The sequence below is a fragment of the Ambystoma mexicanum genome, chromosome 4q (genome assembly GCF_040938575.1).
Source record: "Ambystoma mexicanum isolate Mex_15411 chromosome 4q, UKY_AmexF1_1, whole genome shotgun sequence".
Taxonomy (NCBI): domain Eukaryota; kingdom Metazoa; phylum Chordata; class Amphibia; order Caudata; family Ambystomatidae; genus Ambystoma; species Ambystoma mexicanum.
Genome location: NC_090928.1, coordinates 548,961,287 through 548,974,383, shown reverse-complemented (window position 1 = coordinate 548,974,383; position 13,097 = coordinate 548,961,287).

Below are 13,097 nucleotides of genomic sequence, written 5' to 3'. Positions count from 1 at the left end.
GCACTAAGTAACCCCACATGTTCCTGGAACCAATCAAAAGCGGAGACCATAACTAAACCTTCTTTTAGTCCAACCCAGTCTTCACGACATGAGAACAGAAGGCAAACTCTCCAGATACATTTTGGACGAGGAAGATCTGAATTAGCTCAAAAGTCGTCCTGGAATGACCAGAATTCCCACACATATGCCACAGGCAGTGTCTCTTCAAAACGTCATTAGCTCCCTGGCCATAGTGAGCTACAATATTGCAAACTGATCTCGTGAAACACCAAAGGCTATCTACATTTATTCCAAGACAATGAACTGAAAGGTGGGACCCATAATTTGATCTGCCTGCAGGAGACTTGGATGAGGACGAAACCCATTTGAGAAGCCTATTCTGTGATATTGAATCCGGCCCAGAAAAATGCTACTGGTCGCCCTTTTTCAGGCCTCCTAACATTAGTGAAAAATCATCCTGGGTGGCGCGTATGCAGATCTATGCATCCAAACATCTTCGTGCAGGGTAACATCATACAAATCACAGACGACAAAGATGGGTCAGTCGAATTCCTCCACTTAATAAATGTATATTGGAACCCAGCAAAAATAGGTGTTCGAACTTTTATTGCGTCAGTCACACGGATGATAGACAGATTAATGTTAGACTTCCAGAAATATTCTGTCATTGTATGTGGAGACCTAAACCATTCTTGGATTAATCCTGATGGGCAATTGATGAAGATCCAAGAAAAATCACACACCACACGCAGTACTATTTGGTGGACACAACTGGCCAAAAGGAATTGTGTGATGCTGAATGGACAAACCAGCAGAGACATTCCCACAAGGCCAACTTGGCATGGAAATCATACCCACAAAACAATTGATCATATTTGGACTTCCTCCAAATTTACCGTTAAGATCCAGACTTTGGAGATTCTTAAAATGTGCAACAGCGATCATGATGCAGTTAATCTCCAGTGGCTAATGAAGGCAAGTACCCCAACCGAAATCCATGAGCAGCATGTGGAGATTAATCAAGGCCTTAATCGCCTGCGCATAAGACCTTTCGGAGATCTCGTAGCTCACACACCCACTGGGATTGGGTCTTGCCCATGGAGCCCATCAGGACGAGTATGCTCCACTTTTGACACAATTAATCAAAGTTAAAACAGGTTTTTGTCATGTTAATCTCAAACATAAACATCTGTTCAGTCAAATAATGTTAGAGAAGAAAAGACAGCTACAAGAAGATCTGACAAAGCATAAAAATGTCCATACAAACACAGATACACAAGAAGCAATAAGACTCCTGCGCCAAACATACCGCAATTGGGTCCGTTAATTTAAATGGACTCGCGAGCAAGAAGAGGCAGAGACAATGCTAAAACTAATATGCCAAAGAAAGAGCGGTGAAACGTGGGCCATGATAAATGAAGGATTTTGTAATCAGATGGGCAGTCTCAGCTGTCTTTACGTTTCCCCATAAACATCTGGAGAAAAAATGGTTTCACCCTCAGATCAGATGGGGGTTTGAACCAAGTAAAGATGACATCGAAGTTGCAATTGGGAAACTTAAAAACTCCGGTGCTGCAGGCCCAGGTGGCTTGTCCAACTTAATCTTGAAAAAAAATAAAAAACAATGGGCACGTTTTATTGAAATATTATTCATGACAATCGTGAGGACACCGAAGATCCTGTCCTCATGGCAATCAGCAGTAATTGTGCCTATTTTCAAGAAGGGTGATCGATCTAATCCGGCCAACTACCGTCCGATTGCCCTGTTAGAGATGTGATTGGAAAAATCTTTGTGTCTTTTTTACAACTAAGACTGGCAAAATGGGCAGCTGATTCCAACCTCATTGATGAAAGGCAAACTGGATTTACAAAGTGGGTTGGCATTGAACTGAATCTTACCACCCTCAATCTTCTGAAGTTGGAGTCCTTGAGAAGTCATAAAGCAATCTTTTTCTCATTTGTCGACCTAGAACAAGCTTTCGACAGGGTGGATCGAGATCGCCTGTGGGACAAACTGTCAAGAACACACTGCCCACTTGATTTGTTACAGATGTTAATACAGCTGCATACCAAGACCTCATTTTGAGTCCGCCTGAATGCGAATGGTGATCTCTCTGACGAGATCAAGACGGAGAGGGGAGTTAAGCAAGGCTGCCCATTGGTGGCTCTGATTTTTAAATTATATTTAGCTGACATGCCAGAAGCCTTGAAAGCCACCAAAGCTTTTCCACCAAGAATAAATGGGCATCCAATTAGTTGGGCTACATGCGCAGATGATGTAGTGCTGATCGACTCCAGCCCCATTGGTATTCAGAGACTTCTAACAAGTCTAGGCATGTACTTCTCACTTGGCATGGAAATAAACACGGATAAGTATAAGATCATAACCCTGGGACCTCAACATGGCATCAGAAATAAACAGTTTGGGTGGACAGTCGATCAGAAAACCCTAACCAGAACTGATAATATCAGTTACCTTGGTGTCATTTTCAACAAATCCATCAGAGAGTGGAATTGGACTGAAGACCTGAAAGTGAGAATGAACACATTTGCACTACAGGGTGCAAAATTACATCGAGAATTCAGCAAATTTACCATGATGCCAGTTATTTTGTTCTACAAACAAAAGGTGGTTGCAGCAATCAGTTTTGGGTGCGAGGCTGGATTTAATATTGAACCTAGAATTTGGGACAAGCTGGACGCTCGGGTTCTGGTGAAAGCTGCTAAGACTCCCAAGATACATCCCTATTGCCACAATTCGATTCGAACTTGGTCTTCAATATGTGAGTGCATCAATCCTATGGAAATCTTTCTCACTCTTTAGGAAATTGATACTGCCTGGATCGATAACACCTTGCAACATATTGAAATAAACCGCAACGAGACCTCAGAACAGTCTACTTAAAGTTTGGTCTGAAGCCGTGTTAATGAACCTTGACCATGTTGGTGCATCAACAGAACTTTTGCGTAACAATCCTTGCGCAGTTAAAAAGAACGTCAGCAACTGTGATTGGAGCAAGGCCACTGACAAACGTCGGTTGCTGAAATCAAGTCTAATTCAAAATCATGACATGCGTGCAGCAAATCAAGTTTCGAAGTATCTCCAATTCTTCCCGTCCAAGTACCATCGAGATAAGTTTCTATGGATGAGACTTAATGTGCTGCCATTCAAAAAATGTTATTTCTTTAGACACGATGATAACACTTCACATAACACTTGCCGGTTCTGTGATAAATGTGTAGAATCACTCTATCATTTGGTCATCGAATGTCCGTAAGTAACTATGGAACGAACATCTCTGCTGTGGACTTTTGCCTCACATAACATCGACATTGAAGACTGGTGGTCTTCACTAATTGCTGGGTGTCATTACATGCTGATATGTGCCACCATTAACTATCTAGACAAACTCATAGGAATTTAAAGAATGAGTTAAGACTGCCGTACAATGAGGTTGAGATCTTTAGTTGAAGTCTAACTCCCTTGTAAGATGAGATGTGTATTGATGATAGATATGATGTGTGGAAGTGTTTCTTTTTGTAAAAAAGTTTTGTATGAAACTATGATCAAAGAATTTTTTTTAAAAAAGAAGTAGCTTGATACATTTAGACGGTCAAGAGAACAGAGTTCTCCTGGTGTTTTTTTTATATCTATTCAGTCTTTATTTTGGTTTGTGTAAGAATTTGTGTAAGTCATCCCATATGTACTCGGCACAACTTAAAGTAACGAACCATGTGGGTGGACCTAGGTTCCTTAGCATACAATGTACAACAGCCTGATGTCAGAACCAGTATACATTTGTACCACACATGTTTACAAAGAGATTTACGATCCTTGACTGCAAAATGTAATCTTTGTCTTTAGTTTGTTGAAGTAGTTGGGTAGCTGATATGTTTAAAGAATTTGAGCCTGTTTTTAATGTGTGTGCAACTCCATAACATAGAGTTGCTAGTTCATTTTCGAAGAGGAGGTGGAAAACGTATTCAACATTTTGCCTGAATCTGGCGTCTTCAGAATACATTCATAAAGAGCGATATTCAGATGCACTAATTTGTGTGGACCTTTCATCATATCATCCTCCTTTTCCTGTAGGAAAGAGTAGAGGAAAAGAGCGTGCTTCTACACTTTTTTCCCATATGCTCATTAGGGATCCTTTGGCTTGATGAATTTGATATGTTTCTAATGCTTCATCAATTGTGTCTTTGGTCTGCAGTGGGTGAATGGTGTACTGGTCTAACATGTTGGCTGTTGTAACAGGAGCTACACATTGAAATTGGCCAATTTCTGCTGATTCTTGAATAATGTGTGTGGTTTCTCTTAAGTTTTCCTCTATGTTTATATCTTTGTAATAGTAATTGTTTTCTTTTAGATATTGTAGGGCTTGTCTAACTTTGTTCAAGCCTACTAGTTGTAGACACATTTTTCGTCTTTTATTGGCACACAATTAACTAGTACATTTAAAGATTGATCTACTGTCTGTTGTAGTCCTAGAGTTTGAACATTTGCTTTTAGATCCAATGGTAAATATACTACTTTGCCACGGATGCCTTTTAGTAGCACAGGTGGAGGTAATTTGGCTGATTTTGGTTGAAGCCGTATTATAGCTTGAAATGGGTGCACTGTTTGCCTTATAATGCTAAGTTATTAGTGATAGCACGTGATGGCATTTGGTTATCAAGCATTGTGTTGCAGTACATGCACACGCTTGAGGGGTTAGTTATTTTGTATTTAGCTTATTCTGTTAGGTATAAAGCTAATTGGAACCATTGGGATTCTTCATTACCTTCTATTTTGTAGGCTAGATCTACGATTTTTGTGCTCTTTTTACAAAACGTTATGCAGCAACAGACACATGTTTGGTCTGGTATTTCAGCAGATGTATTTTCTAACCTAGCTATTTCTTTTTTGTATGTCTTTATTAGGAGGTTGGTGTTTATGAGGTTTTCGGTAATGTTTAAGGAAGGTACAGAATTTTCTAAGTCACCTTCAGTTCGAAAGTATTTACATTGGATGTGAACTATTTCTTCAAGGAGTTCTTTGGCTGTTCCATGTAGGAGAATGTTATTTAAATTGTCCAGTTGTTGAGCAGGACTTGTTTCATAGTAAGTCGATGCACAAGATTCTGTATAGTAGAATGGTATGTCGCTAACATTTTGATGTGGTGGAAAGTGCTTTTGCAAGCAGTTCCTGAAATGCAGGCTAATGAATGTCCTTGCAGACCAGTGTGGCTGCGCACTGGACATGAGTCTATGGTTTGTCAAGTTTTCATTTTACTTTTGTCTTTTAGTTTCACATAGTGATTGAGGTATGGTCCTAAAGATGTAAAGGACTGCTGGTGTACATTACACATTGAGTTTCATGTCCATTTGTACACTGGACAGTTTGTTTGGGTGACAGGAGCATTTGGTTCAAGGTTTGTTGGGGATTTTTCTTCTAAAAGGCTTCCTTTTGCCACAATGGTTTGATCCACCATTCAATACCCTCAACCACTATTCTCTATGGTCATTGTTTTTCCTTTTCTTGTTTATAAGCTTCTTCATTGAAGTATGGTTGTGTGCTGCTTGTGTGCATCCATTCACCATCACAGATGTTTGAAAAGGTCTGCATATTGACACTGTACATGTTTAGAAGTACTTGTTGTCATTTATTGATTAATTTGGTGGTTTCATTCTGTTTAAAATCAATATAAACAATATTCTCTTTAGTAGAAAAGCGCTGTCGATTATAGCTTGCAGGATTACTCTCCTGCAGTCGTTTTTAACAGAAGATCATGACTTTTCAGATGTTTTTATAAAATTGTGAAGAACTCTATGGTGGAACATTTTTTGTAACATAATTTTTTTGGATTGCTTTACCGTGACTGAGTTAACAATGGTACATAGAGGATTGGGTTTGTCAGTAGGTCTGCTTTTCTTTGTACGTAATTTTTTACTTTTTGATTTTGGAAGAGCAGCCTTGCTTTCTATAGTCATGATTGGTTTAGTTTTGTTGAACAAGGTTACTAGCACTTTTGTTTTAAGGTTTTCTATACATTGTTGTAGAGATTGATGACTATGTGGTGTACTTTTAGTCTTATCTGCTGTAGTTTTTCTTTCTTTTCTACTGAGTTGCTGTATAGTAGGCATTTTGTTGTGCCTGTTGGGAAAAGAGAAAGATTGTATTGGGAAGTTGTGTAATGTATACGTATGTATGATGCATGGGTGTGTGGGTGTGATTGAAGGGATGAATAGAGTGCTGTTTGATTGTGAGGTGGTATATTAGGTGTGGTTCGAAAAGGTTGTGGCAATACGAGTGTACAGAGGTGTGATGGTGTTGAGTTAGTGAGGAAGGCAGTGCTAGTGTGATGGAATCTGTATGGTGATTGTGCTGTTTTGAAGAATAGAGTGGGTGTTGTAATGGTGGTGTGTAGATGGGAATAATAGGAGTGTGAAATGGTGGAATATAATGGGCTAGAGTGAAAGAAATGTTGGTTTGAAAAAAGTAGTCTGGGGTAATATATATAGTGGCACTATGTTGCTATAATAACATACATATACATATACATAACATACATATTCCTGGTTGATTAATGTACTTACTTTGTCAGATGCAAAGGGTATTAATTTTTCAGTTCTTGATTTGCAATGATGTGATTTGTAGTACATTTTAAATGGCAGTTGGTGTGCTTAAGTTTAATGTGAATGGAGTATATGAATACTTTCCAACTTGATGCATTCACATCTCTAGGTATTTATGTAGTCATAGAGATTTTGTCTGCATTATGGGACATGTAGTTCCACTTTAACCATTATAAAAGCTGGAGCACAAGTCAAAGAATGCAGAGAAAAATGTCAGACTGCATGAGCAGCTGAACATTGGAATGGATTCTATATACATGTACTGTTAATATATTAAACTTTCACACACTGAGCGCCAATTACAAATGGTGTGAAAATCAATTTATCCTGATTTTACTTTATTTTATGAAAAAGTGACACACTGCTGCTGGACATTCAGATATGCATTTTTTAACTTTCTTAAAAAGGCTTCCAAAAGAATGGTTAGAAAAGCACAGCATTGCATATGTTTATTTGAACTACATGTTTCCAATTGGGAAGTTTAGCTGTGTTTTTTCCTTTGCATTCTGGGACTGGAAGGTACATTTTATAAGGGGCAAGGTCAATTGGAAGTGACAGATTTAAGAAGCACCTATGCATTGGAATGGGCGATGTTGGGATGTATGAATGTGCTGCCAAGATATTAAACTGTGAGGCACTAAGTGGCATTTCAAAATGGGGAACAGGTCTATTTGATCTGGTGTTCCCTTATTTTATGGAATAGTGACACATATGCATGTTTTAACTTTCATCAAAATACTTGTAAAAAGAAACATTTTGAAAAGCAGAGCATTCTAAAAGTTTGCTGCTTCAGGTGAGCAGATGATAAATGCTGCATTGCTGAACCTGGAAATAGAAATCTTGGGCATTTGCACAGTAGTTTTTGATGCAGATGTCTTTCATTAACAGGAGATATGTACTCTGAGGGCACGATTCTTAACTTGGTGCAGTGAACATGCTAAAGAGCACGATTCACTGTGCCAAATCAGGGCATCCAGGCTGCAACAGTATTCTCCAGTGGGCCTGGGCGTCCTCGTATTGCACGACAGTGCACCTTCAGGATTGCGCCTGTTTTAGCGATAATGGGCGGAATCCTGAAATCTCAGCAGCAATTTTGTAAAATAACGACATAGTTGTTATTGTACAAAAATGCTGCTGAGAACACTTTCATAGACCTCAAAGTAAGCAGCTTCAACATCACAAAATACAACATAGAAGCTGCTTACTTTTGTGTATATGAAAGTGTTCATATACATCCATGTAGTGCATATGAACACTTTTACATACACCAAAGTAAGTGGCTTTAGCGTTGCCAAATACAATGTTGAGGCTGCTTACTTTGGTGTATATGAAAGTGTTAATATGCACCACACAGGTGTATATGAACACTTTCATATACACAAAAGTAAGCAGCTTCAATGTTGCATTGGGTGCAGAGATGCCTCTATTAGGATGCATTTAAATAGTTAAACGTATCCTAATAGAGACATCTCTGCACCCAATGATTAATTCTTGTGGCACTCCTCCAGAATAACGGCACCAAAATGGTACCGTATATGTGTGGGACTTTAGTGCACATATAAAACTGGAGGAGTACCAGAAGAATACCAGTCCAAAGAGGCAGGTAAGGAATGTGGTGGTTGCTAGGTTGGTTTCCAACGCATCCTAGCAACCGCCACATGTATTCCGAAATTGGCGCATTGCTACCGACTTCAGAAGAATGTGCCAACTTAGAATAGGTCTTAAGTACCGAAAAGGTTGCTAACGCTTTTAACAACATTTTTTGGTACTTAAGACCCAGTTGAGAATCCGGCCCTAATAATTCAAGTGTACATATAATGTGTTTAAGAGATATAACAGGGTTAGGTGTAGAGGTTTTGGATGTGATTGGTGGATGGATGTGTTACTCTTTGAAAGCAGCCAATGAGGCGGTGTTAAGAACATGGAAGCGGACAGGGTAGAAGGGCTGTCCTCTGCAAGCAGGTCCGCAGACACCACGGTTGTCCGCGGATGGCACGTGCCACATCCGCGTCTTTGTTTTTACCTGGTATGAAAAAGGGACTGTGGAGAGGAGCCAATCAGGTTTGCTGGATGTGTTGTACAGGAAGAGAGCGTAATAGGAGTTTTGTTTGCAGGAATTGTGAGAGCAGTGATAATAGCTATGGCTATGTGCTTGAGAAGGCAGACTGTGATTGTGGGGGACTCTTCAATTCAGTGATTGAAGGTGTATGCTGATAATCAGGGCATCCTTGGAAATATTGGATTGGCAGAAGTGGAGGGGACAGTTTGGGGTTTGTGACTCCAGTGTCTTTCCAAGTTGCACTGGAGGATTTTTTTAAAAGCTTAATGCAACTGTTTCCTGCTATTCAGATTATTTTTTCGGAAATAAATCAAGAAACGCACATGGAGATGTCCAACAAACTTTTTCAGTCCTCAAATTGAACAATCAAGGCAGATTATCAATAAAGGTGTATCTGCTTTTTTGTATGCTTCAGGAATGTCATCTTTTGAGAATGGTAATATCAATTCTCAAGGTGTGATTTCTTTTGTTGTCCAGATGGTGTTCACTTCACAGATGTTGGAAATGCAATTTTCCTTTATTATAAAAAACATAGACGGAAAAAAAGGAAAAAAAATGGGTTTGTTTATGAACCCCCTCAAAAAAAGGTTCTTTTCAGAGACACCACTAAAGATTAATTAACTTACATTGTGTTTAATTTCCCTCCCGCCGCCTCAAATTGGATGATATGTCCGTGGGTACCGCAGTCGTCCGCGGACAGCACATGCCAAAGCCGGGTGTTTTGAAGTTGCCGGGCATGAAAAGGGGCCTACAGAGGCCGCAGACAGTCGAGGTGTCTGCGGACATTGGGGGATTAGCAAATTAGGTATCATGGGTGTGGTGTACAGGAAGAGAGGGTAGCAGGAGTTTTGTTAGTAGGAGTTGTGAGAGGATTGAAAATGGCCGTGGCAATGTTTTTCAGCAGGCAGAGAGTTTGGATTTTGGTGGACTCTTGGGTCCACTGGCTGAGGGCGTATGCTGAGCATTGTGGAATAGCGAAAAATCTTGGATTTCCTGATTTGGAAGAGTTCTGGTACAGAGTGGGTGGACTTGCTCCCATTTTGTGCAAATATGATTCAATTGAATCATCCAGATATTATTATTATTCATTGTGGTGGGAACAGTTTGGGGAATGTGACTGGAATTTCATTGCAGTGTTCAATGAAGGAGAAATTGGGAAAGATGAAGGAAATGTTGCCTTGTTCCAAAATAATTTTTTCATGAATTGCCCAGAGACAGATGTAGATGCACTCCAGTTCATTTGGTCCACAAATCGAAAAAGCGAGGCGCAACATCAATAAAGATGTGTGTGCTTTTGTTTGTGATGTTGGCATGACATTGTTCCATAATGAGAACATTCAATTTGATAGGGCGAACATTTTTCGGCGAGATGGCATCCATCTAACTGATGTGGGCAATCAGATTTTTGTGTAAAACATTCAAAATGCTCTGAAGCAGTTTCTGTGAAAGTGAGAAGAAATAATGAAAATCAGTGAAATGGTTTCTTACTTCAGTTTGTAGAAGCAAAACTATATATATATATATATATATATATATATATATATATATTCAGTAAAAAAACTTTGTTAAAGGGACATTATGGCTCCAAGTAAAACTGGAAAACCCCTGAATTTCGCCAGTTATCGTAAGCTAACGCGTCACCACCGTGCATTGCTAAGACTAACACCCAGGACATCAAAGATGACATCACAAATGTCATTGATGACATCACTGATGACATCACATGTCTGACTCGCTCTTCTTTCCTTTAGTGATATATCTTAGACAGTAATAGTTAGGAACAAAGAAATCAAAAAGTACTATATTTGTAGACTTATACTTCAAATATGTTCTTACAATAATTCACTTAGGGTCCACTCACAGCATATGAAACATATACATAGGAAAAATACACACTTAAAAGATAGCAATGATTTCTGTGTATGAAGACAATCAGTAAGGTTGTCAACACTTTCTTATTACTTCTCTGGATGTGCTCATATTTGTATTTGCATTACTTTCTTTAGGGTGCAGTCACATCATGTGATATTTATACATAGGGAATTAGTAGATTTGAAGCAGAGTAATCCTTTCTGTGCATAAAGATAATCAGTCAGGTTGTGAACACTTTCTGCTTCTACTGCTGTTTTTTGCATAATTCACTTTCTCTATATATACTCATATTTGTATGTGTTATGTCTTTGTGTTTGTATGTAATAATTAAATTATGTAGTAAGTGGTTTTATTAGCTAATTATTACATGTTGCACAGTACAAAAAACTGTAATAAGAAAGCATTTATCATTTCACTATTCAACATGGGAAAATTATGAATATTGCACGTCCATCATGTATGCTGCACACGATGCTTATATTTATACATGAGTACCTTACTATACTGTAAAGAACTTCATAATAGAATACTATTTATATCAATGCATTACCTAATGCACTACATAGCTCAAGATATCTATTCCAATGATCCTTGAAACTTTTTATGTCAACATTATAATAAGAATCCCTTTTACAGAGTTTTCATGAAAAGTAAATGCACATGTGATGTCATCAGTGATGTCATCAATGGCATTTGTGATGTCATCTTTGATGTCCTGGGTGTTAGTCTTAGCAATGCACGGTGGTGGCGTGAGTTATGGTTGCTTAGCTTACCATAACTGGCGAATTTCAGGGTGTTTTCTGTTTTACTTGGAACCATAACGTCCTTTTAACAAAGTTTTTTTACTGAATTTCATAGGTTTTTAGTACCTCAACCTAACCATAACGTCCCTTTAACAAAGTTTTTTTACTGAATTTCATAGGTTTTAAGTAGCGCAACTTAACCATAACGTCCCTTTAACAAAGGGTTTTTACTGAATTGCATAGGTTTTTAATAGCGCAACTGGACCATATCCTTCGTTTATCAATTTTTATTTTATTGAATATACATATTAATATTGTGAATTTTATAGATGTTTACTAGAATTCACTGACTTTATATACATGTAACATAGAACATACTGAACCCCCAGCTAGTGATTTTGATGTCCGCGGACTCTGCGTTTGTCTGCGGATGGATGCAGACAACATCAACACTACCCAAAAACTCAGGGGGTATCTTAAATTGTTCTATCAAGTCATATAAACACTACACAAGTTAAAAAAGCAGCATATAAACACATTATATGTAATAATAAATAAGGAGTGGAACCTACATATGTAAAACATCAACCATCCATTTAAATACCATATGTACTAAAATGGAATATACCACAACAAAAAAGTTATGCCTCCAACGTGATTACCTCGCAGAAACTGCAGAGCTAGGAGCAACAGCAGACATACACAATAAAAAGAACACAATTTACCAGAAGCTAGTAAGTAAACTTCATTTTTCTTATATATTTCTAAACTTTCTGTATTAGGTGCACTAAAAGTAATATATATATTTTTTTTGCACAGAAATGGCCAGTACTTTGGAATGGCTTGAGGAAATTTTTCCACGTGAGGAAATGATTGAAGATAGTGATACTAATGGTAGACACTTCTCTATATAACCAAATTAATAATCATAACTTTATGTGTACTTAACATTTTTATTGTTTTAACAGACAATACAAACATTGAGAATATTACACCTAAAGACACATTAGAACATACTCTGCAACACACGGAAGAAAAAATGGACATGCTAATGGAAAATTTCAATCTTTTGAAACATTTTGTGGAGGACCACATAAAAGAAAAACTTAAATATCATTGCACCACATGTACCTGTTCCCCCTCTCCATGTCTCTCAACTATCCCCAAACCTTCCCCACCAAGAAAAACGTTACGATGAGACTTCCATCCGTTCATCTCCTCCCATCCATCCTCTCTAAACCCCCAATTCCCCTGTGTTTGTGTCAGTTTCTGCTTCCCCCTCTCTTGCATACATTTTATATCTCTATATAATAAAAAAATATTAGATGTGTTTTAATTCATTCCTTTGTGTCTTATTTTTTTTAAAAAGGCAGTTAAGATGTCCACGGACAGCGCGGGTGTACGGAATAATAATAATAATAATTTGGCACTTATATAGCACTACAAACCCTCAGGTATTGGAGCGCTGCTTATTATTATCCACGGTGTGTGGTGCTCATTTATCAACCTCGAACGGATGAAAGGCTGAGTTTGGCCCCGCCAGGATTCGAACCTGCATTAGCAAGCTCTGCACGGATGTCAAAGCGAGCGCTCCACTCGCTGTGCCACTTTGCCGGCTTAATGTCCATTATGAATGTCCATAATTAACCAAAATGGGGGTGTGCTAAAGACACTATGCCTAGCGGTAATGTCCGCAGACAGGTTGAAACTGTTCTAAGAACACATCTGGTGTCCTGAATGTCCGTAATTAACGAAAAAGGGAGGTGTCCTAAGAACGCTACTCCTGTCCATACTGTCCGCATGCA